This window comes from Pleurodeles waltl, chromosome 6 (assembly GCF_031143425.1).
Source record: "Pleurodeles waltl isolate 20211129_DDA chromosome 6, aPleWal1.hap1.20221129, whole genome shotgun sequence".
In the NCBI taxonomy this organism is placed as follows: Eukaryota; Metazoa; Chordata; class Amphibia; order Caudata; family Salamandridae; genus Pleurodeles; species Pleurodeles waltl.
Window position 1 is genome coordinate 122,650,951 of NC_090445.1, and position 25,761 is coordinate 122,676,711.

Here is a 25,761-nt window from a genome sequence, read left to right on the forward strand (position 1 = left end):
CTTCTGTTCCTCTGAACTCTGACCTCTGTCAAGAATTCGAGGCCCTCCTCCACCTGCAGGCTTTTGCCTGCGCCTCCTCCCTGGTTTCTAGTGGGAGAGCTCTGCTCTTCTACTGGGCTGCCCTCTGCCTCTTTTCTCTTTCTTTCTTATTTTGCTTCTGTTCACTCTTTTTGTGCTTTTCCTTCCGTGTTCTGTTCCTTTTGTGTTCCTTTTGTGTCTTTCGCTTTCTGCGTTTCACACTCTCCTCCTCGTTTTTCTCCCCTCACTCCGCTCTCTCTCTCTCACTTTCGCTCTCCCCCCTCTCTGACTCCCCTGCCCCTGCTGCCCCTGTGGTCCTTCCCCCTCCTCTCTCCTGCGCTCTATCCCCGCCGCTGCAGCCCGCCCCCTTTTTTTCATGCCATTTTCCGCTCCCACCTCCCAGCTGTTCTCTCCTCCCCGCTCCCTACCTAATGGCGTGACACGAACGCAACCAGCGCCAGGACCACTGGTCCTGCCACCCGCCACCTCTACACAGCAGATTAACTCATCGCACTGAACCCAGGACGCAACAACAACTGCAAGCAAGCAGCTCCAGGCAACACACACGGTCCCTTCAGCTGCCTCAGCTGCCATCAAACCTGCCCCACCCCTAAGACCCGGGACCCAGCACAACCCACCGGCAACAACTCACTGAACCCGAAACCCCTGAAGTTTATCCTCCTCAACGTCTGCTCCCTCCATAACCATGCCACTGAAATCTGGGACCTTCTAGACAGCATCACCCCGGATGTTGTATTCCTCACCGAGACCTGGACCAACAACACCTCAGGCCCTGACATCGCCATTGCCATCCCCCAGCGGTTACAAGATCGCCCGGAAAGATCACCCCAGTCGCCCTGGGGGGAATCGCCATCGTCCACAGGTCTAACCTCCATCTGAACACACACTACAAAGACTCCAAAGAAGCCACTAACCTGATGGAACACCTCCACTTGAAGCTATACACCAGCCCAACATCCACCATTAGGGGAACCATCACCTACCGCCCTCCTGGACCCCGCACACCTTTCGCCAACTCCATCACGGACTTCATCTCCGCACATGCCATCGCAGCCACCAACTACACCCTGCTGGGAGACCTCAACTTCCACCTTGAGAAACCACAAGATCCCAAAACCGCATCCCTCCTAGACAATCTCCACAACATAGGACTTCGACATATTGTGACAGAGCCAACACACTCAGCAGGACACACCCTCGATCCCATCTTCACAACAGGAACCTCTGCTACTTTCAGCCACACCAAGGAACTCCCATGGACAGATCACCAATGCATTCACTTCACCTTCAACTCACCCACCATCACCAGACCCCATCTCCAGCCATCACATAGAAAATGGACAAGAATAACCAACGATCAGCTCACATCCACCCTCGCCATCTCCGCACCCACCATCGCACCCAATGATAACCCAAACACCGCAGCACGCACTTTCCACAAGTGGATCATCGACTGCGCCTACACTATAGCCCTCCTCAAATAGAACAACAACACCCATACAAAGAGAGCCAGTTGGTTCACCCCCGAACTCCGGGAATCAAGATGCACCTGTAGCCGCCAACCAACTCATCAGAAACACTAGAAAGAAGGCTATTCTAGACAGGATCTCCTCACAAGCACACAACAGCAAGGAACTCTTCAATATCATCAAGGAGTTCCCCCAAACCAACAGCAACACAACGGGCATCCCACTCTCACAGGACCTATGTGACAGACTCAACAACTACTTCTACCACAAAATCAACACGATCTACGACAGTTTCAACAAGGACAACCCACGCGCAGAAACCCCCGTCCAACTACCGACGCCAACAAACCCACAATCTCCACCTGGACACCCCTCTCCACCGAAGATACTCTGAAAACTATGAAGTCCATACACTCTGGGACCCATGCCCCCATCACGTCTTCAGCAGAGCTGCAGACACCATCACCCTCAAGCTCCGCCTCACTATCAACTGCTCACTAGCTGCCGCCACCTTCCCCGACGACTGGAAACCCGCCAAGATCAACCCCCTCCTCAAGAAACCATCAGCTGACCCCACTGACCTCAAAAACTTCAGGCCCATCTCCCTACTTCAATTTCCAGTGAAAGTCATAGAAAAAGCAGTCAACAGCCAACTCACCACGTTTTTAGAAAGCCACAACATCCTTGACATATCCCAATCTGGATTCAGGTTAAACCACAGCACCGAAACAGCCCTTCTGGTCGCAAAAGACATCCGCTCCCTACTAGACAAGGGAGAGACGGCGGCACTCATCCTACTTGACCTTTCGGCAGCGTTCAACACAGTCTCCCATCACACCCCGATAAGAAGACTCCACGAAGCCGGCATTAGAGACAAGGCCCTCGACTGGATCCAATCCTTCCTCTCCAGCAGAACGCAACTATTGAGACTCGCCCCTTTCCTCACAGAACCCACACCCACCACCTGTGGAGTGCCCCAAGGATCCTCCCTCAGCCCCACGCTGTTCAACGTCTACATGGCCCGCTAGCCACCATCGTCAGAAGCTAAGGAATAAACATCATCTCCTACGCCGACAACACCCAACTTATCCTCTTCCTCTCTACCAAACCAGACAAGGCCAGACACAACTTCCACGAGGGCATGAAAGCAGTCGCCAACTGAATGAGAGATAGCTGCCTTCAACTCAACACAAACAAGACTGAGGTACTCATCCTGGGCCCTCAACCCAACGCATGGAATGACTCCTGGTGAAAACCCACCCTTGGAAACCCACCCACCACCGCCAGCCAAGCCCGCAACCTCAGAATCATCCTGGACCCCGACCTCAGCATGAACCATCAGATCAACTCAGTCACCTGCACCTGCTTCCGCACCATCTGCCTCCTACACAAGACCTTCAAATGGACCCCCCTTGAGCATAGAAAGACCATCACACACGCCCTCATCACAAGCAGACTGAACTACGGCAACACACTCTATGCCAGAATCAACAAAAAACTCACCCACAAATTGCAAAACATCCAAAATGCCACCAACAGATTGATCCTCGGCCTACCCCGACACTGCCACATCCCACAACACCTACGCACACTGCACTGGCTCCCCATTAAGAAAAGAATCACTTTCAAAATCCTCACCTACACACACAAACCCCTCCACAACACCAGACCTGCCTACCTTAACCAGCGACTCAACTTCCACGTACCCCACAGGACCCTCTGCCCAGCCCAGCTCTCTCTTGCAGAAGTACCCCGCATCCGGAAAACCAGAACAGGAGGACGCGCCTTCTCCTACCTCGCCGCCACCACCTGGAACGCCCTACCCATCCACATCAGACAAACCACCTCCCTCCCCAACTTCACGAAGGAACTGAAGACATGGCTTTTTTAATCCACCACTTCAGTACTCGCTACATCCCCCTCCCCCCCACACACACACAGCGCCTTGAGACCCTAACGGGTGAGTAGCTGTGTTTTATATACTCTGATTGATTGATTGAGATATGTGTTCTAACTTGGCGATTCGTCATCCCAATATATCTCAATTCGCAGGGACACTTGATTACATAGATTACATTTTTGCTACTGCAGTTTGATAAGGATCTCAGTTCCCAGGGTGTTAAGTCCGCCCTGGTGGCATTGTCCTACCAGGGTGTCTCCCCACATGCATCATCTATGATGATGCATGACACTACTAAGTGTGTGAGACAACCTCTTCCAAAAAGGAGGAATTCCTGCTATTAAAGCCAATATATGAATGCTTGTGGAACTATTAGTATGTTTCCTCTTGGGTTGAGTCTCAAGTGAGCACACCCACTTTAACTTAGTTTCCCCTCTAGACCTCTGGTGTGTATTGATTATGTCCCTGATAGGGCCAAACCAAGGCAAAAGAGATTGAATCACTTGATTTGAAAAGAGACACATTGCATGGTTGGTTTATGGAGGTAGAGTGTCATCCCTTATAAGGGTGAGGAAGGGCTCAAGAATGGCATCCCATGCCGGGGAGATGGGGTGCCTACTGATCACTCAAACCTCCTCGAGGCGTAGCGGCTCACTCTCAGCCCATCCCCATTGCTGCACAGCCCTGTGCCTGGATGCCATTCCCAGAGTCTGGGAGGAACCCTAATTAAGGGTAATGGTGCACTTAGCAAGGACTAAAGCTAGGCTTGCAAAGTGCACCCTGACTACCACGTGGGTCCCATGTTTAAAGATGCCCAGGGCACATGCTTCCCAAGTGGCTATGTCTGGGAGTTCAGTCACCTCACAAGTGTGTTGTGGATATCTTGCAAGTACAGAAAGAGTGCAGGACAGGACCAGAGCTTGTGTTGGAGATCAGCCGAGAAGACCTGGCAGTGTGGGCAGCCCATGCAGGCAGTGGGAAAAATGGTTTAGCTGATGAACTGTATGCACTGAAACCGGGTGTTACAGGAGACTTTGTGCAGGAATTAGAAGGCTCTGTCCCATTCATAAACGTGGCACACCTAGCCTATATCTGCATTCCATTTGTCTTAAACGGAGGTGAGCGGGGCTCCTGGGTGATCCCTCATAGCCCTGTAGAGCCACATAATAAGCAGTGTCCTATTCTCATAGTAAATAAAATCTGAACAACTGTGTGTATGGGAGGTTCAGTGTCCATAAGGGACCATTGGCTACGAAGGTTGTGTTGTATCCAGTGATATGTTAAAAATTGGCCTCTGGAGACAGCAAAGTCATTGGTTAGGTGGTTGATGAGAAGAAGCTGGCCGTCAAGGAATATGTCGACCACCATTGTGAGAGACCTATCTTGCCACAACTAAGATCCGTGTTTGAACAAGAGCCATAAAAAAGTGGAGACTTCACAGGAGGAAAGCCAGAGCGTATAGGCCTGCAGGGCGTGTAAGGGCCAGCACCCACTGAACACATTTGTGTGCTGTGCTCGCCAACCATGGTAAGTGCCGACCAAAACTGTGGAGATCTGGGATGGTGAGGGAGCCTGTGACCGTGTAGAGTTCCGACAGGTTGTGCTGCGCCCACCACCCAAAGACCCACGGGAGACCCCCTGAAGCTGGGCTGCTAGATAGTAAGCCTCAGCAGCCCCTGTCAGCAGGCAGCTGCAATTTTGGTAAGGCTATACAGTGGCACTTATTATTCCAGATAAGCTCTGGCAGTAGAAAAAAACACGAGGGAATGAGTAAAAGATTGGTAAAATGATAGAGTAGGCAGTGAAGCATGATCATTTTAGATATGGCGATCTTGCCTGTGAGGGCTAGTGGGAGTGATTCCCAGAACTGGACGTGGGATTAATGGGCTGTGTAGACCCTGCAGCGATTGTATGAAAAAAGTTCAGTGGGAGAGTGGTATACGTGGACCACTAGATATTGAACTGCATCTCCTTTCCACTCCAGCTAGTGTCCCCCCATCCGTACGTCGTGGGGTGGGGGGGCAATGCATCTCCCAAGGGAAATACACAGGATTTTGTCCAATTTACCTGCAATCCAGAAATAAGTACAAAGGAATTCAACGTGGTGTGAATAGAGGAGAGGTCTGTGTGAATGTCACAGATGTAGAGTAGTAGCTTGTCTGCTTAAAGAGAAACTGCATGGGTCACGTCGCCGAGAGGAATGACCCTTGCCTCCCACACTGAGCGGAGCCAAGAAGCCAAATACTCCATTGCAACTGCAAGCAGCAATGGGGAGGAGGACAGTCCTGTCTGGTACTCCTCTTCACTAGGAATGCCGGGGAGACCAAGCGGCCCAGGCAAACTCTAGATCGGAGAGCAGTATATAATGATCAAGTGTAGGACTGGAGGCGCTGGAAGAGGAAATCCCATTCCACAGTGTTGAATGCCTTTTCTAAGTTGAGGTTAAGGCAAAAAGCCTAGGAGAATCAGCAGGGGGCCTGGTCCATTAAGTGGATATTGTATATTATGAGAGGTACTCCGTCCTGGGACGAAGCTGTTTTGATCATGGTGGATTAGATTCAGCAGGAGTTAGGCATATCATTCAGCAAGTATCTTTCCCAGAATTCTATAGTCCGAGCCCAATGTAGCAAAGGAGCGATAGGAGGCGGAAAGCGTCAGATCATGGTCTGGCTTAGGAAGCGACATCAGGATGGTTTCACACCGGTAAGGAGGCAGACTTAGTATGTAAGGCCTCCTTGTAGACCTCAGCAAAAACTGTTATAATATTCAACTGGAAGACCGTCAAGGATGGGCGTTTTATTCCTGGCCAGCGTGCAAATACCTTTTTTTTATCTCCTGGTGATCAGGGACTCATCTAGTACCTCACAACTGATCGCAGTGACATTCGGGAGGGAGCGCCTAGTTAGAAAGGAGCTAATCTCTGTCCTCAAGAGACACGGGGTTGCAGCATAGACTGTGGAATAGTATGTAAAGAAGGCTTCCAGGATGGTCTGCTGCGTGTGAAGGGTGGCCCCTGTGGGTGAGGTGATCTCAAGGATGGACCTGGAACGGGAATCCTGGTGGGTGAGCCAGGCCAGAAGCCTACCCGATTTATGCCCCTCCTGATGTGTTTTAGCCTTGTACGCCTCAAAGTTAAAGCAGTGCAGCTGGTCAAGAGCTGTAGCATAATAGGTCTTGTCATCTGAAAGTGCCATCCGTTTGGAAGCATTGAGTACAGCTACCTTAGCCAGGTTGGAAATCAGGCGTTTAGCAGTGGTTATTTCCCAGTCCAGTGGTTTGCAGATCCCAGATATTTCTTGGATGCACTGCCCAAGTGTGACCACCTTAAAGGTGTCCCACTCAATAGTGCACGAGGACGCCGAACCACTGTTGGCAGACAAACATTGAGTTATGTGTTAAACATGTGAGGCTTCAATGGAGGGGTCCTCCAGAGTCTCCTTTGGGAAACCCCATCTAGGTGCTTGGGTCAGGGGGAGCCCCAAGAGAGATCCACTGTTTGTGCATTGTGGTCAGAAAATATACTGCCCCAATAATCTGCCCGGTATAAAGCATCAAGGAGATTGGCTGACAGGAAGAACCAATCAAGCACACAGAGACTGTGTACCGCAAGTTGAAAGAGTAGAGGTACTCACTAGGATAAATCCTCTGCCACCCATCGATCAACTGCCATTGGTGGGCCCACCCCTGCAGGCATCCTGTCTGCAAGTGGGAAGGCACGCCTGGCAATGAGGAGGCGGGAGAAGTCTAAGGAGATATAAAGTGGGCAGTTGTAATTGTCTGCTAATATCCATGGTGTCCCTGGTTTGTGCACCTGTGTGTGAGAGAGTGTGGTCCTGAAAGTGTCCTGCTCCGTATTAGGGACATATATGCTGCCCATTAGACAGCTTTCTACAAAAATGAATTGCCTTTCCCTGTCTACTATAGTGTTGAGCTCTTGGGAAGGGATACCAGGGTGGATCCAGATAAGGGCACCACATGCATATGCAGAGTAAGTGGTGGCTACAATGAGACGTCTCCAAGGCCAATGCAGTACCTGTAATTCAGGTAATGTGACTTGGGTCTCCTGGAGGAAGATGATCTGGGCGTTTGACGCTAAGCATAGGAATAAACAGCATAGTGTCTCCTCGCTGAGTGTATCACTCTGACGTTTAGGGTAAGGAGCTGGATAGTAGTATGAGGAGCCATATTGTGAAAGAGGTAGACACAACAGACCTCAATTGGGGCCTACTGTTGTGTGAGCCAACCCCACCAGCCACTAGCATGCAGCATCTTGCAAAGGCGAGGAGCATGACTGACCTGGTCAAACCATTGCAGGTAGGGAAAAGGGCCAGGGGAAATCATAGCAGTAGAACTACGAGGAAATGCTGCAATGGCAGCATATCTAAACAGATGGAAACTGAATAATATATCTAAAGCTGGGGCTGGGGCTGTGGCTGGGCAAGGGGAGAATAACAAAGTAAAGATGGTGAGCAACCACCCGATTAAGCAGGTAGGTGATGGTTGGGCCAACCATCTGAGGGAGATCAGAGAGTGGGGAGGGGAGAAGATGGGTAGCGTGCGGGGAGCTTCAAGGAGTGCGACCTGTTCATACTATGGTGTCTGCTGTCTGTGGCGTAACCTATGGGGGAGACTGGGATCCAAGGCAGGAACCATCTGCATTGAGTGATTCATCATCGCTCATGAAAATGTGGGGGGCATGTTTGTCTTTATAGGAGCCAGCACTGTCTCTCAATGACGCCACTGCTTGGATCGCTCAGGGCGGGAAAAGGGGAGGGTGCATAAGTGGGCCTAGCGGGCAAGGATGTCCCTTGTAGCTCGCAGCATCGTTTACAGCACTCTGTCCTTGATGGTCTGGAAGGGGCACCCGCACAGTCGATGAAGTTCCAGTCTGGTGTTGGCCAATCCAGTCCCACACATCAATAGGGTCCTTGAAGAAGGACTTGCCATTAGAATGGACTGAGGTGAGCCTGGAACAGAAGGGAGTAATGCGAGCCGAGCTCACAGAGTCTCCTTCTGGCACTCAGGAAAGAGGATCGCTGTCGTACTGTGGGTGTGTAGTAGGGTAAGAGCATACCTGTACGATTGTCCCTGGTTAAGCGGCCTGCTGTACATGTGGCTCACAGGATGGTGTCACGGTCCCTGTAATGAAGCAGTTTGGCCAGCATAGGGAGGGGTGGGGTGCCCGGAATCGGTGGCCTTGCTGAAACCCTGTGTGCTCTTTCCAAAGAGAAAAATAAAATGAGGTCCGTGACAGGGATAAAGTAGTGGAACCAGGTGTCCAAGAATCACAAAGGGTTGCAGCCTTCCAGGCCCTCAAGAATGCCCACAAAGCGAACATTTCTTCTCCTGGATTGACCCACAGCATCCTCTGCCCATTCCTCCAGGATCTTCACAAGGGACTAGAGGACTGACAATGACCATTGTACATCGGCCATCTGAGGTTGCAGTGCTGCCATCTCCTTTTCACCTTCCGCCACACGATCTGACAGCTTCCGATGGTCATCCTGTATGAATCCAAGTTCCGTCATTAGAGCACCCATTGTTGACTCCATGGATAGGCGACAGTTTTCAATTGCTGCAAGGACTTTCACAAGTTTGTCGTCTGGAGGTGGTGGGCTGTTCTGCGTGTTGTCTGGATTAGGGGTTTCCAGTACAATAGTCTGTTGCCCCACCACTGTATTTATCAGTGGGGGAGAGCAAAGGGGATGCCCTCTCTAGGAGAGTACTGATGAAGGGGCAACAGGAAGAAATAGGAGACCCCGGAACAATGGCCACTATGTCCTCAAAACGAGTGGCGCAGTGGTGCAGAGAGTCCAGCAAGTAGGGAATAGGAGAAGACAACTCTGGGTGCTCCGTTTTGCCAGCCAGAGGAGGCGTCCAATGAAAGGGTGGGGCTATTCTTGAAGATGTCAACAATAAGAGAACCCGGTAGTGCCCTGAGCCCAGAGCTAAATGAGAGATGGAAGCAGGGGGTTCTAGCAGGGAGTTCCCAGGGAGCTGATGGGGACTCCCCTTCTCCCACACCAGAGGGAGGGTCCAGCAAGAGCAGCAGCCCCCTCCTACTGCAGCAGGCCACTGTGTGAAAGCCATCAAAAGCGGAAGAAGGGGTGGCTGGGAAAGGAGACAAGGGGGGATGGTCCCCTGCCCCACCAATTAACTGCTGGTCTGCAACTCAGGGCTGTCCTCATCCATCGCCCGATCATGTGAGGCCGGCGGTTCGATGCGTAGATGTTTGGCGCTATGCAAATATGAGACTTTCAATAACTCAACAAAGTGCGCTCCCCTAGATCTTTGTGTGGATCAGCGAATCGGCCCACCACCCAGGAATGTTGACTGATAACGAGGGGGTGGTACCCTGAGGTCGGCCAGATGCCAAGTAATCGGGGAAAGCCTAGAAGTGAGGAAGTTATTAGAGGGATGGTGGGAGGGAAATGCCCACTTCCGCTGTCTGCTCCCAGTGAGGCCCACATAGAGCTGACACGTTCATTGCTGCAGGCCCTAGATTGTTCTTTATGGAGAAGTGGCCCGGGATACAGGGAAGTAGTACAGCAGGAATATGTTAGGGGAGGCGCTAATTATTGTTGGGCTGGTCCTGATTCGGGTCACCCACCAGGTGGGGGGGAAGGGGTTCACCAGCCCAGGGATGTGGCAAAAGATGAAGGTGGAGGCAGGATGTGTCAATCCACGTAGAAGCACCTCTAGCTGGACTGTGCGCTTTTAGTACTGTTGAGTGAGCAAGAGCTGGGGCCCCTTCGGTGGATGGTAGTTGGGTGTGAAGCCTGATGTGCAGAGAAGTCCTCTCACTTCCATGTTTGTCAAGTACCACGTCTCAGGGCGGAAAGTGCAAGGCGGCTCATCTCTTGTCAGGGGGATTTGAAGTCGGGTGGGCCTCCCGGGGAGTACGGGTGACTCGATGTGGTATGAATCGGCCATTCCCCAGGCGACAGGCAGGCCCGTGGACCAAGGGTGTTGCCTGCAGATGGCGTCCTAGCGAAGGATGGCACTGAGCCCTCACAATCTGGATGTTGGGTCTCACCTGGACCTGGCATTGTTCAAGTGCAGAGGCCGCCACTTTTATCCCCACATGTGCTGTAGGTTTGCAGGGAAAGAAGGTGCTTCGCTGGGTCTTGTCGCTAAGGGGGTCTAAGGTGAAGCGAGCAGCGCAGATGTTGCGTGGGCCTGAAGTCACGTGGGGCAGTCGTCCCCTTAGAGGTGGGAGAGCTGAGGGCCACAGAGGTCGGGGATGTCACTGTGGATGCCACAGTGGGCAGTCTAGTGTGACAGACGTCAGCAGGAATGGCAGAATGGGCAGCTGTCGGCCAGAATGGCACATTCAGAGAGGGCCCGAGGAAAGATAGCGCAGGAAGGATCTTGGTGGCCGGGATCGTGGAGCTGTATGTAAGATCGTCTGCCATGATGGCTGGTGAAGCAACGGCCCACTCAATTAAAACATACTATTTTAAACTCACAAAACCACTGTAATTCACCAGTTACGGTTATCTCAAATAACTGTAACTTGTCTTGCCATGGCTATTTTATGCCCCTTTGGATCCATGCTATGGCCATGCTATGTCTACTACTCTATATCCCAGCCAAAGTCACTGCATGCCTATGTTAGGCATCTATGCAACTCATGTGCCTGACTGTGACCTCTTGTGCCCCACTGCAGTCTGTGCCAAAGCCATACTATGCCTTTCCAGCACCCCATAATGCTAATTTTGGCCCTGTGCAGTTCACTTAGTCTTTGCCATGCCTCGTTCAGCCTATGGTAAGATCAGGTTGTGCCTGGCTATGCCATTTTATGCCCTCATGTACTCACGCTAGGACCATGGACCATATGCACCAGATAAGAGATTATCACATCTGTATATCTCACGCTAGGGCCACTGTGTGCCTAGGCGTGCCAATTTTATGTACTTATGAACCCCGTGCTAAGCCCATGATATACCTATGCTATTCCCCTTTTATGCCCATCAATCTAAGGTCCTATTATGCACATTTTCTGCCTCACTGCAGTGCATGCTAAACCCATGCCATGCGTCTGCAATGACTGATATAGTTAAAGTTATTTCAAGTAACTATAACTTGGGACCTAAGGTAACTATACCTCACGTCCCGCCATGTACTTTTTTCTTCAAAAACGTTACTACAACTATTACAGTGATATTATCAATGATGTTATCAAAGATGTCCTTAGTGCCGTGATTTGTGGGGTAATTAGCAGTGCATGGAGAGGGCACGAGTTATAGTTACCTTAGGGCACGAGTTACAGTTACTTGAGATAACTCTAACAGGTGAATTTTCTATGGTTTGGTATGTTTAAAAATGTGCTCCTAACTATAACATGCACCCCTCCTCAAGGCTGTTCTGGGCCCCAGAGACTCTATCGCCTGGCCTATTATTATTTATTTTTTGGAGGGTAGGGGTGAGCGCATGGCCTCCCTCCCAGGGCCAGTCTCACCCATAGAGACCTCATCCCCCAGGGCACAGCCTAATTATTATTTTGTTTTGTGTAGGGAGGCTGCATGGCCCCCCCTCCCCAGGACCGATTTCGGGCCCGGGGACCCTATACCCAGGACACGGCAAGGATTGCCACCCAAGTTATAGTTACTTGAAATAACTCAAACTATAACAACTGAATTTCTAAAGTTTTGTGCATGTAAAATCTGAACCTAACTGTAACGTTCCTGTACCCTTTGATTTTTTTTAGAGAATTTCTAAGGGTAAATTTCATTTCTTAACTTGCATGGTGGTGGGGTTGGACGAAGGGCCTGGCCTGGCACTGTACTACCCCTACACATGCTTGCTGGCCCTGCCCTCTCCTCCTTGCCATCCATTGTCCAAGTCCATGCTCATGCTCCCTCATTACCCCCCTGTTTGCCGCTGCCTTTCCCAACTGCCCTGAACAGTTAGCTTGCTGCCCCATCCACCTCCTCCCTACCCTCTTTTGTCCAAATCCATGCCCCAGCTCCCTCCCTCCTGCCCTGCATTGTTCGATGTGCTGTCCCTACCCTCCATTTAGCTTGATGCCCCTGCCCACTCCTCCTGCCCACCGTTGCCCAATTCTATGCCCCATCATTGCCCTCCTGCTCAGCCTCTGTGCTTAGCTTGCTGCCTCTACACTCCTTCCCCCTGCCCACAGGTGTCTGAGTGCATGCCCCGGCTCCCTCCTTTTTGCCCACCATGTTCCATGGGCCTGCCATTGCCCGTCCTATCTACTGTGAGAGTTCTGTTGAGCTGCCACTACCCCTCCCACCTGCCTAGCCTGGTCAGATGGCTGCCATCTGTCCCTGTCACCTCCGCCCTGCCTCTTCAAGTTCCAAGCCCCTATCCCCTCCCTCCTGTCCTCCATGGTCCATTTTGCTGCCACTCCCGTCTGCCCACCATATTCTGTTGTGCTGCAACTGCTTCTCCTGCCTGCCCTGCATGGTCTGGTGTGAAGCCTCTTCTCCTGCCTCTCTTATCTGTGCCCAGCCCCTACCCCTCTCTTCTGTCCTCCATGGTCTTTTGTGCATGCCCCTGCCACTCCTTCTTGCCTACCATGGCAGTTGTGCTGCCACTAACCCTCCTGCTTGCCATGATAATCTTCTGTGCTGCCACAGCCCCTCCCACCTTCCCTGTGTGGTCAGCTTGCTGCCCCTGACCCCTACCTTCCCTCTGTTGTCAATATAATATCACTCTTGCCCTCCATGGTGTGTTGTGCTTCCAGTGCCCATTCAGCTTGCCCTCCATGGTCAGCTTGCTGCTCCTGCCCTCCCCCTCAACCCCTCTTCAGTTTTTCATGTGCAGACCCCTATCCCCTCCCTCCTTCCCTGTCTGGTCCATTGTCATGGCCCTGCCCCCTCCCTCCTGCCTTTCATGGTCCATTATGCTTCAACTATCCCTCCTGTCTGTCAGGCATGGTCAGCTTGCCTCCCTTGCCTCTTTCCCCTTTGCTTTTTGCTGTCCATGTGCATGGCCCTGTCCTCTTTCTATTGCTTTTCATGGTCCGTCGTGCTGCACTGCCTCCTGCTTGCCCTGTGTGGTGTATTGTGCTGCTGAAACCCGATACCTTCCCTGTAAAATCAGTTTGGTGCCCCTGCCCATCTCCCTCCTGTCCCCGGTTATCAAAGTCCATGGCCCAACCCCATTCCTCCTGACCTCCGTGATCCAATGTACCATACATGCCAATATTTTGAACTTGGTAAGAGGGAGGTTTTGAAAGAAAACCTGGGGAATTGATTTTCCCCATTGACTTACATTGAAAAACAAGAGATTTTAGGAAGGAGACAGATAAAATAAAGCCTTTTTGGGCTTAAAACATTGGGAGTCTCCTGCCTGAATTGGGCCTGTTAGATTTATGGTTGTACTGCCACTGCCTCTTCCTTCTACCCTCAATGCTCCGTTATACTGCCACAGCCTCTCTTGCCTGTCCTTCGTGGTTGGTTTGTTGCCCCTACAACCCTTTCCCCTGCCCTCCATGGTCGGTTGTGCTACCACTGCCCCTCCTGCCTGCCCACTGCGGTAAACTTGTTGGCTCTGCACCCTCCTTCCTGCCCTCAATTATCCGAGTCCGTGTCCCTGACCTCTGCCTCTCCACAATATTCTAACGAACACCCTGCTAACAGTCTATGTTTACCACAAAATTGTGGCACACCTGACGTCATCTTGATGTAATCCAAACTGTAATACCTAAAGTATTTCCTTTAGAAATTATAAAAATGTGAGGTCTTATTCCCATGGAAATTATGGTTAGTGCCCTAAAAAACTAAAATGAGACCATATTTTCTGAGTTCTCAAATTGTGACAAAGCACTTTTTAAGTATTTGCTATGTTGATTTTTTTATCCAGTTGATCACTTGATTATATGTTACACTTAGGGGAGAGAATGTGCTGTTATGCCAGAGTCTAAGACGTTGCAACTGGGTAACCAGGTTTGAGTTTCGGTGTCAGCGCAACATCCTGTGATTCTGGACAAATCACTTAATCTTCCCATGCCTAAAACCAAAATGAATGTGTCCTTGTCTAATGTACCTGATGCTCATGTAAAGCACTCTAATACCTTTGGGTCAACTCTGTGCAATATAAAACTGAAAAAACAAAATAAATAAGTGTTTTGCACACTTGGAGGTCCTGTCAGGGCCAGCTTCCGGACATTTTTTAGGCTCCCTCAAGAAGATATAAGAGTTGAGATTTCAAGCCAAAGAGTCGGTTGTATCCATAGACCAAGATGTCTTGATTGGATGGGCACAACGCACTGTCTGCAGTTGGGAAATGTCAACATGGACATTTCCAGTGAAAGACGATGCTCCATACTGATGCGAATAGACCCAAAGTGAAATGATCTTGCATCTTTGGAGGCAGGTACAGTTTCACAAGGCCTCCACTTCAGTGGGCTTTTTGTTAAGGATTTAGCCACGTTTGCTGCAACATATACCTTGGACAAGGCGCACCTTTACTTAAAAAAGGTATTTCGTAATACCCTTTTTGGCCAGGCTGGATGATACAGGGACCGAACGTCAAGCCAAGGTTTTTACTAAGGTTCCCACTGTGATACTTTCTGCTGCAAAAAGATTGGCAAGCTCAAATATCAAGCAATACCTTCTACTTCACCTGAACACATGAGGGGCACCAATGCTTCACAAAAGATATAACAGAGGGCAGAAAGGGAATTCCCATGACTCAGGATATTCAGATGAGAATCTTCCCTCTTTCCGAAGTGATTCTGGGGGGCAGGACACCTCTGTTTGTGCACAATTAGAAACTCCTGACTCTTGAATTCTGGAGGTTTCATCAGCACCATCTTTCTACTCAGCAAAAGAGGCAGAGGATCTTGTCTGGTGCTAAATTTGAAAGATTTCACTGCATGGATAGTATGGAGGCACTTCAAGATGGAGGGTATTCACCTCCTTCGAGACATGCTTCAAGAGGGTGACTGAATGGCCCGTCTGGACTTGAAAGCACCGACCTAACTATCCCCAATTTCACCCCTCACCGGTGATTCCTTCAATTCTATTGGGTAGGCTGTTGCTACAAGTTTAAAGTTGCTCCCTTCGGCCTTTTCTTAGCTCCCTGGTGTTACACCAAACAGATGAGGCCCCTTGTGGAGACACTTCGAGCCAAGGTAGTAAGGTTAATTATCTACCTTGATGACCTGATTCTTCTGGCTCAGGATCCCCAGACAGTAGCTCTCCATTTGTCCTGACCAATCTAACACCGTCAGGATTTGGAGTTTGTCATCAACCAAAATCCTGTCTGATCCCCTCTGAACAGATGGAATTTTGGGGATTTCGGATAGGTTTGGTGTTGTCCCAATTAATTCTTCCATCCCAGATAATCCAGAATATCAAGATATAGTTGAGGTGCGCTTTGCGCAGCCTGACAATCTCGTTGAGATGGGTAGCAAGATTTGTGGGCCTCCTGGCGTCATCCATCCAGGCCATCTTTCTGGGTCCCACACACTACAGGGCCCTGCAGAGACTCAAAATACAGCACCTTCAGAAGAGTTTGTCATACTCAGACCACCTTCTCCGCTCAGAGGAGGCCAAGATAGAAATTAATTGGTGACTAGACCACATAGGTGCCTGGAATGGCAAGAAGATTTTTGGCAACTCCCTGGACATCATACTGGAATCGGATGCCAGCAGATGGGGGGACAGATGTGGGCCCCTCTCCAAGAGGGGTTGTTGGTCAGAGACAGAGCTCCAACTTCATATCAACTGGCTGGGACATTTTGTAGGTTCATTCATGATCAGGAGTCTTTCTCTTTCTGGCAAATTGTTGCAAATTGCTGACGATGAACAACATCTCAGTGGTTCGATATGTCAACAGGCCAGGAAGTACGAAATACCAGCTGCTAGCACAGATAGGCAAGGATTTATGGCACTTCTGTCTTCATCATCGGATTTCAGTCATAGCGGAATATCTCCCTGGGGAGAAGAACTCAGTGGCAGATTGGCAGTCCTATCATCTAGTCTTCAGCGACTAAAGGCTTCATCCAAAGTTTTTTTTCAATCTCTATTGGGAATGGAGTCCTTGCTTTGTGGATCTGATTGCCTCATGTCTCAACCGGCAAATGCCTCTGTTCTTCAGCTGGCGTCTGGATCCAGAAGCAATAGCGACGGACGCCTTCCTTCAGGATTGGTGATCCCATCTGGAGTATGTCTTTCCCCCATTCAGCATGATCCCCAGAGTCCTCTCTCAAGTGAGGCGTCAGAAGGGGGAAGTCATTCATGTGATCCCTGTCTGTGGTTGCTCGTGCTCTGGAGATGTCATGTGACATTCCTCTTCTGATTTTATCTCACCAGAACCTGTTGTGGACCCACGGGTGTTCCACATCCCTTGATAACTTCAGAACAGCTCAGACTGGTGGCCTGGAGTGTTTCAGGAGTAGACGGAAGATGCCATGCATTTCTCAACAGGCTTTCGCTTACATCGACCAGGCATGGGCTTCAAGTGCCCATAAACAATATGCATTGGCATGGCGAAGAGGGGTTCATTGGTGTGATGAAAGAGGTTCCGATCCTTCCGGGTTGGATGTCTACCTCGTGATTAATTTTATATCCTCCTTGGTGGACTCCAGCATAGCTTATAGGTCTATTAACAATTACAGATTAGCCATTTCTGCAGTACATATTCCAGTTAGTGGCAAGCCTATGGGTGAGCATCCTATTGTATGCATGCTCATGAGGAGCATATGCTTGTGTAAACCTCCCCAAGCCTGTTGTTTTTCATTGTGGGATGTTAATGATTTCCTGAATTCTTGGCCTGATAACAAATATCTTTCACATAAACATTTATCTGCTAAATTGTCCATGTTATTGTGCTTGATATCTTGCAAAAGAGTTTGAGCTTTAGATCTTTCGGGTACTGTTTTTCACCAGAGGGGGTACCTTTTTCCATTTCCAGGAGGACCAAATCTAATACTAGGATGGTGTTCTACCAAGTTTTTCCTAACAACCCTATATTGTGTGTATAACCTGGAAAAAGAAACAAAAGGGTAGTAAGGGTGAAGAGTGCCGCACTTCTAGGCAGTAAAACAATAATTTTAAACAAGTATATAGGTTTAAAGCAAAGACTGGTGCAACCTGGCCAAGTGCCCTACTACCCAGTAGGCACCAAAATCGGGTATCAAAGTACCCAAGGACAAAATGGAACAAATAGGCCACAGCACACAGAATATATTGTCCAGTAATATGACAAGGATGAATATCCCTGATGGTGTGTTGTAGGTTGGAGAAAGTATCAGATTGAAGAAGAGTCCCAAGTCTTGTTAGTAGATGATGCCTTTATTCGTGGGTATTGGAGATCAATGTGTCATCATAGATATACAGCCTTATTTCCATGGTTTACCTTGATTTGCTGCTGTTAATGTATGCATTGAAGAGAGAGTAGCATAATCCTAGACTCCGGGTCCTTATTAGAACTGAAAATTCTCATTCCATAAGCTAGAAAAAATGTATTCTCATATGGCGGAGAAATTTAGGGTGAATTTACAGAAAATATGCTCTCATTTTAGCTTTTGGAGCACCTTCCATAACCTCTGTGGGAAAATCATGGGGAAACATTTCTCGCTCCAACATGATTCCTGAAATCCCCGCACAAGGATTTTTGCACAGGGTAATATCACCTTAGAACACTCCACAATACCTAAAATTAGTATGGTACCATTAACACATAATTAATATTGTAACTAAAATCTGTTACCACCCTTTTGTACATTATCCTTTTTGTGACCCTCAAAACCTGCCATTCTCTGCAATGCATTTCAAGGGGGACCATGCCTCAGAGTACTGCAAGTGCTGCCACAGCATGTTGTCCATGTTGTGACCAGACAATAAAGGGGGAGGCATTTAGGACCACCATGTATGCCCTTTGGGGTCTGGGTGTGCTCACCCTGCCCACTTTCATATTTTCAAATTCATTTTCAGGACAAAGGGACCAAGGGCCAAATGTATCAAGCTCCCGGTTTGCATTTCTTAAATAGCAAATTTTAAGAAATCACTATTTAAGAAATGCAAAATGGGATGTATGAAAATTGTGAATTGGTAATAGCAATTTCTTAAAAAATTGCAATCGCAGTTTGCGAGTTCCAAATACCGGATCGCAAAAATAGCGAATAGGTATTTGCAAATTGCGATACCGGCATTCTGGAACAGCCTGATGACATCACAACCAGGAAGTGAGTCAGTGCATGCTGTTCTCAGAAGCCACAGGAGCAGCAGAGAGACCCAGCCAAGCACCAGGGAGGCAGTCTTGAGAGTGTGCCAGGACCAAACAAAACAATGGCTACTGATGTGAATGTGAAGGAGAAAAGAGAGAGGAAGCGCAAACTCAAATTCAGTGAGCAGGAATTGGAGGTGCTCACAGAGGAGGTGGTCAGGAACCATGACAAGTTATTTGGAAAACACCTGCTACAGGTGCCGGAAAGTGAGAAGAGAAAAATGTGGTCAGACATCCAGACCAAAATATTTGCAATGGGTGTTGTGCAGCACTCCATTGAGGAGATACTCAAGCGCTGGTATGACTTGCATTCATGTGCCAAAGAGAGGGTAGCAAGCAGGGTGAAGGAGGCAAGGAGCACTGGAGGAGGACCACCCACCCAGACACCGTCTACACCAATGGAAGACATGGTGGAGTCAACACTGCTTCCTGACATTGACACCTCAGGCACACACGCACCAGCAAAGGTAAGGGCAGTACTCACAATGACAACATGGGATCAATGCACAAGCAGTTGGAGTCTCTCAATGACAACATGGGATCAATGTACAAGCAGTTGGAGTCTCTCAATGACAACATGTGCAAGCTGCATGAGGGACAGCAAACAGCAGCAGAACACGCATATGAGATGACAAATGCCATTAGGGAACTCTGCACTGTGATGCAGCAGAAGCATGTCAGCCACCGTGGGCGCTAGCACCCATTGATGGGCCGTTTGGATGGGTTCTGCAGATCTGTCAATCGACTCACCACCACAACTGCTTTGGTATCACGATGTACTGTGGGCATACAAGTGGAGATGGCACATTGCAGTCGGGACGTTGCCCAAGGATTGGTGCACATCACCAATGTTTTGGAGACAATGCAGACAGCACATAGTACTAAAACAGCAAACTGGGTGGTGGGGATAGTGAGGAGCTCTCTAGCCTCAGCAGTCTCACAGCCCCTGTGATGGATCCTAGGTGACGCAGTACCAGACACAGTACTGTCTTGGAACCTGACGTCAAGGCAATAAAGATGCTACCTACAGCAATACATAAAAGTTGACATGGTGTTGTCATTACTTACATCAGAAATAGTTGCACATTATCTCAGCACGTCTTTGTCTGCACTCTGCTGCACTGCTTCTGTCTGCTGGCTGAAGGGGTGGCAAAGGATCGTTATCCTCATCGGAGTCAGGCTCTGTGGGTACCACTGGTATGCCCCTCGCTGTTGCGATGTTGTGCAACATAGCATATGTAGCCACGATTTTGCAGGTGTTTTCGGGGCTGTATTGCAGTGCACCACCACTCTTGTGCAGGCATCGGAAACGGCTCTTCAGCAGGCCGAAGGTCCTCTCTACAACACTGCGTGTCATCCTATGTGCTGCATTGTACCTCCTTTCGCCTGGCTTGGCAGGATTCAGATGGGGTGTTAGTATGAAGAACCGCACTGCATAGGCACTGTATCCTAGAATGACAGGAGAGTAAAATGAGTAATTATTATCCGTGACATCACATATACATCAAGGCGAAATTGTCAACTGTTACATTACCAAGTAGGTATCCTTCGCCAAATTCCCCTGCAAGTAGTCTTGTGTGTATTCCATTGTGCCTGAAGATGTAGGAGTCATGTGTGCTACCTGGGTATCTGGCCACAAGATCCGTTATAATGTTAGAGGCATTGCTTACGACTTGCATGTTCATGGTATGTGTACTCTTTCTGTTCCAATAAACATACTCTGTGGAAGATGGTGGACAGATAGCTACTCGTGTCCCATCGATGCAGCCAATGACATGTGGGAACTGGGCAATCTGGTAGAAATTGTATTTGGTTTATTGCAAATCCTGTGGGGTGTTGGGGAATCTTATGTGCAGATAGATTTTTGCTAAGCATGGCATTGAGGAATGCATTGAAGAAGCATGAAAGCACACTCTGTGAGACACCTCCAGCTGCTGCTATGACCCCTTGATAGCTTCCTGAGGCTAATAGGTGCAGGGAGCATAATACCTGCACATGGGTGGGTATGCTATTGGTCCTGTGTGTGTTTCGCTGCAGTAGGGGTTGTAGATCAGCTATCAGGTCAAGTATCATGGCTGAGTTTAACCTGTACTTATCATATATCTCCTCCTCTGTCTGGTCAAAAAGAGTAATGCGCACTCTGAGTATGCGCTCCTGTCTCCTCCTCCCTCTCCTCAAATCTGCCAGGATCCTCATCCTCCTCGCCATGACGTAGAGTGCAGCCATTGTGGAAAAGAGGCTGAGTCATTCTGGGCCTCTTTATATAGGTTGCACCTGTTTACCACCTGATTTCAATTTGTGGTAAATTGCACATCCAAAAACCCACTCTAAGAATAATCGTAATTTGCGACTTGTTGATGCATTGCATTGAGATTTGGATTTTGCGAATCGCATACTGCGATTTGCAAAATCACGTTGCTGTTTGTGAATCACAGTATGCGATTCGCAATATCTCGTGGCAATTGTAAGAAATCGCTATTTTAGCTATTCCTTAAAATTGCTCTGCGATCGCCTTTCATACATCGTGAAACGCGATTTTGCATTCGCAAACGGTGGAATGTATCGATGTGCAAAATCCTTTGATAGATCTGCCCCCAAGTCACTGAGTCATGTAGTGGCTGTCAAAACATATAGTTCAGGTTGTCACCAACCAATCAGGATTGACTAGTCTCCTTTAAATTGGTCAATCAGAGCATATCTGAACACAAACTGTCCAGATATACAAATGTATTTTTCCTTTTAAAACTCAAAAAGTAATGAATGGATTTCAACCAACTAACAAAAAGGGCGCTTTCTAGACCAAGACCTACCTTTCTGCCACATTTGGTGTAATTTTGTCCAGCGGTTCGGACTGGAGTCGTGTTCAAAATCCCTTTAGACAAATGCATGGAGAAAACACGTTTTGGGACACCCCCCTTTTTCTCGGCCCCCGCTTGACGGATCACCCTGAAACTTTCCAGATAGCAGCTGAAGTGAGTGGTAGCTCTTGGTCCAGAAAGCGCCCTTTTTGTTATTTGGTGTAAATTTGTTGAGTAGTTTTTGAAATATTAAAGAAAATTCAGATTTGTATATATAGGGACACAAACCATCCCGATTTTGTGCTAAGATCTGATTGGCTGCCAACACTTCAACAAGGAAGTGATAGCAGCCATCTTGGGTCTTGGTTTCAGCCGAGTCCCAGAAAACAATATTAGAAAAATGAAAAGGGGCCAGGGTAGGAACACCCTGACCCCTTAGCTCTGGTGCTGGGGTCCCAGAGGGAACCCCCAGGGCAAAACAGTGCTTTTAAAAAAAAATGTTTGTCACACATTGGCGACGGGGTCGCAAATCCACGGTCTCCTGTGCTTGTTTCAATAAAGCCCCCAGGTGGGCCAGGTACAGGTGGCATGTTAGAAAGAAAGGAGGCTGTGCACGGGGCCCTCCTCCAGGGATTATCTATGCCCTGGTGACTGCCACCTTTCAAGGGCTTTGGTTCAATAGTAAGCGGTGGCCCGCACCCCAGGGAACACCAACTCCCCGGGGCAAAATTAGTAAATTGTATAAGGGGGTGTCCTGTGGAAGCACCCGCCCACCCCCGGGCCCTGGGGACCTCCTTCTCCCCAGGGCTAATATTTTATTATATCCAAGGGTGCAGCAGTCCCGGGGGCCGCAACCTCTCCAGCACAAAACATTCAATTACATGTGTGCCCCCCTCAAAAAAAATTAGAAGGCCAGACCTCGGGTCGGGTCCCCCAGGGATGAAATCAGCCAGGGGAGGGGGGCAGTGCGGCCACCCCTCCATTGTTGAATGCTTGGCCCTGGAGAATGGAGTCCCCTTGGCCGAGAATTGTAGTTGGCCTTGGGGGATGGGGTCCCTGGGACCAAAATCAGCCTGGGAGGAGGCAGCCCAGCCGCCTTCCCCCACACTAGATATTTATCCATTGAGGTAGCACTTACTACCTACCCAGTAGAAAGTGCTCCAGTTTGAAAGGCATATTGTGCTAAACTGTGGACTCTTGTTGGATAAATGAGCAGGTGAGCTTCATTTCTGGCCATGATGCTTATTTTACAGAAATCAAACCTTAACATGAAGCACTTACTAATATAAATGTAGCAGGTGCCCCAGTTGAAGCACCACTTCTGGAAAGGACAAATAATCCTGTTTGACTTGGCCTTTTATATAGGGTCATCCCCACACTTTTTGCCTTCCTCCTACTATTTTTCTGACCTCTTTTTGTTGGCTTTAGGACACTGAGCACGTTATCACTGCTGAACAGTGCTAAAGTGCATGTGCCCTCCCTTCTAAACTTGGTATGATTGGCTTACACCTGATTAGCACATTTAATTTACCTGTAAGTCCCCTGTACAGTGGTATCCCTTATACCCAGGGCCTGTAAATAAAATGTTACTAGTGAGCCGGCAGTGCAGCTTGCACCACCTACAGAGGTAGCCTTTCAAACCTGTCTGAGGCCTGCCACCACAGGACCTGCGTGTGCAGTCTACTGCCACAGGACCTGGCATCTAAATTTACTTGCCAGGCCTGGAACTCCCCTTTTACTACTTATAAGTCACCCCTAAGGTGCGCCCTATCTAGCCCTATGGGCAGGGTGCTATGTATGTAAAAGGTAGGACATATGTCTTTATGTACTATATGTCCTAATAGTGACAAACAGTCCATGTAGTTTCTCACTGCTGTGAGCGCTGCTCCTCTCATAGGATTGCATTGGAAATGCTCTAACATATGCCTGAGTGGCATTGTCTGATGTATGAGGGGTGGCATAGGTATATTTGGTATGGTTCGAATGGTAGTGAAAAATGCTGCTTACTGGTGTAGGTGGATTTTTTATTACCATTATAGAAATGCCACTTTTGGAAGCAGCATTTTTCTGGGCTTATGACTCTGGGGTTTTACAGCTTGACTCCAATCCACGCCTGGGGCAGAGTGACAGCTGGGCTTTATGCATACTTCTCAGACAGCCTGTACACAGGAGGGTGGAGGTGTCACAAGAGTGCATCTGTATACTGAATGTTCTTCCTGGGCTGGGAGAGGTAGAGGCACACATGCATCTGTAAAGGCTGCGCCCTCGCCTCATTCAAAGGCCTTGTTTACCCCTTACTGATGTCTGGAGCCTGTGCTGGAGGAGAAAGGGGACATTCCTGGAACCGGTTAGTGCTGGTTGGAACCCCTTCTCCCCCTTTTGTGGGAGCTGCGCAAAATGAGTATAAGTACAGGGGGCTGTTCCCCACATTTTTAGAGCACTTTTTGGACTAGGGACCGAACCTCTGCCAGAGGGACTGCCTGACTGTACAAAGGACTGATCTGGACTGTTCTTCTTTTGTTAGCCTGCTGCCTGGTGTTTGCTGAGTGGCCTAAAGGACTCTTACGGATTGCATATATGTATGTTACCCTGCTACCAGCCTTTCCCCTGACTCTGGACTGCCAAGGTTCTGTGGGGAAGCTAAAAGGAACCGCCACTTAAACTTCTTGTTGTGTGTGCTGGCCTGTCTGCCCCTCTGTGTCCCTTCCGGTGCCTCCTGAGGAGCCCAGCGCGTGTGGAGTGCTGCGTCCGGCTCCTTGGCCCTTTTTCAAAAACTATCGCAGGAGGAGTACTTCACTTTCCACTATCTCTGGCTATAGCGCTTGGCGTGGGCGGTTCCTGCTTTCCGAAGGGAGCCTGTGGGGAAGCACTGCTTATGGCTGCCCCATTGCGCCTGGACTCCACCTGTCGCGCCCTTCTGGAAGAGTACACGCCGGGTGGCTGGCAAGATTGTGTGTTGTGCGAAGAGAACCCCCCTCAAGGGGGCTCCTCACAGGGACTAGAGTGCAGGAGTCCACGCAGTGCTGCAAGGATTCCCCCTAGTATGGCCCCCTTCTTCAGCTGCATTGACCAGTCCGGCCAGGAGAGTGGTCGTGTGACCGCAGAGCAATATGGAGATGTAACTTCTTATGTTTGCATTCATGATCATGTCTTGGCATTCATGCTAATGTGTTTATTATAACATGCATTTTTGGTGATAACGATGACCTCACTACTGTGTGTGGTGCAGGATAGTAATAACCTATATGTTTACCTGACTACTGCTTGCCTTCGCAGAGTACAAGTAACCTGTGTGATGTTCTGACAGCTGCTGGTGTAGCAGGGTATTACTGATACATGTTGTGTTGGGTCTAATGATATTTTAAGCAATATAATTTGTTTTTATATAACTTGTTGTAGCACTTCCTTTGTGGTGTATTTTATTGTGTCACCAGTGTTGTGAGTGTGTTTTGCAACCGCTTTACACATTGCCTCTGGGATAAGCCTGACTGCTCGTGCCAAGCTACCAAGGGGTGTGCAGGGGTTGTCTTGGGTGTGTAACTCCCTCTCCCTGACTAGAGTGGTGGTCCATGCCTGACTTAGGCGCCTACCCTAGCCAACCAGGAGCCCCGTTTCTTACACACCCTAACACTTGGGCTTGGTGAAGGCAAAGCAAGTGTGTTTCCTCCACAATTCCATATTGAACAATGATCTGAAATCCTTTGTAGAGGTGAATGCATTTTTCATCTAGTGGAGCACAATCACAGACTCCCACTCCCACTCTCAGACCCACATAGATCCTCTCACACCCACTCTCAAACACATTCTCACAGCCACTCTCACACCCGGAGACACCCTTTCACACCTACCTTGAAACCCATGGAGACAGGCTCTGCAGCCAACTCTGGCTGTGCACAGCCAAAGGCCGTGCAAAACATGGAGTTGGGTAGTTCAGAGGGTTGGCTGCCAGGCCCTGCGGCCAACACCCGCCACGCACGGCTGAAGGCAATGTGTGCTGCGGGGTTGGATGGTTATAGGGGCTGGCTGCAGGGCATGGCCGAAGGCTTTGCACAGCCATGGTTGGATTAACGTATAGTAATGAAAATTACTTTACGTTTAAAAAAAAACATCGAATTTCACTGAAAAAAACAAAGATTACAAGGACATTATAAATAAGAAATAGAATTAAAAAAACCTTAAAAATTTGCTTCACTATAACTAGTGCCCCCCCATGCACTGTTAATTACCCCAGATATTACAGCGCTCATGACAACTTTTATAACATCAATAAAAATATCAGTGAAACATTAGAAGTCAAGTTATTGAAGAAAAAAACTGTGCATGGCCGGGCACAAATTATAGTTACACTTAGGCT